Source organism: Aulostomus chinensis, chromosome 16, assembly GCF_037954235.1.
Source record: "Aulostomus chinensis isolate RoL2024-O1b breed Wild chromosome 16, RoL_Achi_v1.0, whole genome shotgun sequence".
Classification (NCBI taxonomy): Eukaryota; Metazoa; Chordata; class Actinopteri; order Syngnathiformes; family Aulostomidae; genus Aulostomus; species Aulostomus chinensis.
The window spans coordinates 21,235,112-21,236,625 of NC_141335.1; positions in this window are offsets into that span (position 1 = coordinate 21,235,112).

The following is a 1,514-nucleotide window of genomic DNA, read 5'->3' on the forward strand; positions in this document are numbered from 1 at the left end:
AGTTCTGTCCCGGCAATATTTCAGGTTGAGGATACTTCCTGTAGGGAACCAATGACACAAACAAAACCAAAGCAGTACATATAAAAGCAATGGCTACCTTTGTTTTATTGTGTGTATTTGTCATAGATTTGCATACATTAAGGAAGTACACAGCAGAGGTGTGGGGATTTTTCAATGTGCTTTTGTGTAAAGTGAGTTCCTCATACATGCAAACTGAATATAATTGTAAAATGCATGGGAAAATAAAGGAACTTTACTTTTGCTTTTAGAATACAGGCCATTCTGAAGTGCTCATTTACACGATTGCAGAATATTGAAACTCGTTGACACTTTGGGCAATATTTTTATTCATTTGAGTTTAAATGAGAAATGTGATACCACCCTCATGTCTGTGCACGGCTGCACCCACCAACTGTTCAGAAAGAAACGGCTTCAAATGAGAACTCCCAGTGAAATAAATAACACTTTTTCTTTTTAACAGTTCTCTCTGGTTTAGGCTAATGAGTTACAATGTGTTAGCTAGGCTTTTTTTTTTGTTTGTTTTTTTTTTGGAAACCCCCGGAGAGTATTAGGACTGCTAGCCATCTTTATGCTAGACAATCTTCACCATACTTGCAGAGTCTATGCACTCTTTAATTAGACATTATTCAGTCAAGTATATTCCTTCATCCAGGCTTGGATACACACAGACACACGCGCGCACACACACACACACACACACACACACACACACACACACACACACACACAAAATCCCCACTGCAAAAAACTGAAACTGCCTGTCCAACTTTCTGAAAGAGATACCACGAGCATCTCTATAACATATTTATCAGCTGATTACCTTAGCTTAGCATACTAGAAATGGGTAAATAAAAATAAATGCTGCATGCATAAATTACATTTATGAGATTTATGAGATGTTATATGAAATATTTTTGACTTTTTCTGGATGTTTTTGATAATTATGAGGGATGTACGATGTTGCATTTTTTTTTTTATCTGATATGCTATTTGACAAATGATAGCTCACATCTGCAGATACCAATACTATCTGAATACAAACAAATTTCTATGACATTTACATTTTTTTTCCATTCAGATAAACACACATAAACAAGTTGAAGTTGAAAAAGTAACATTTCCCTTTTTTTCCAAAACTTTTGGAAAAAGCCCAACGCTCATTAATGCTTTGCCATAAACAACAATGATGTATCTGTACTAATTCCAGCGATGCAACCGATATATTTTAAAAATAACAGACATCTGATGCCAGTACTGTTATACTGTTGTATACCTAATAATTAACATTAATTATCTGGTTATCGAGCAACATATCTGACAAGATCCATTAATCTATTGTTGCAAGATAATGGCATTAAAAATGAAAGAACAAATACGGTCTTTCTCGGCTTCTTGGTCAAGAGCACTGTAATGACACTCCACTGTTTCTTACTTCATTTGTGACGAACAACGTTAAAGAGAAGTTTCTGCTTCCTGTTGGCGATGTTGGGGAC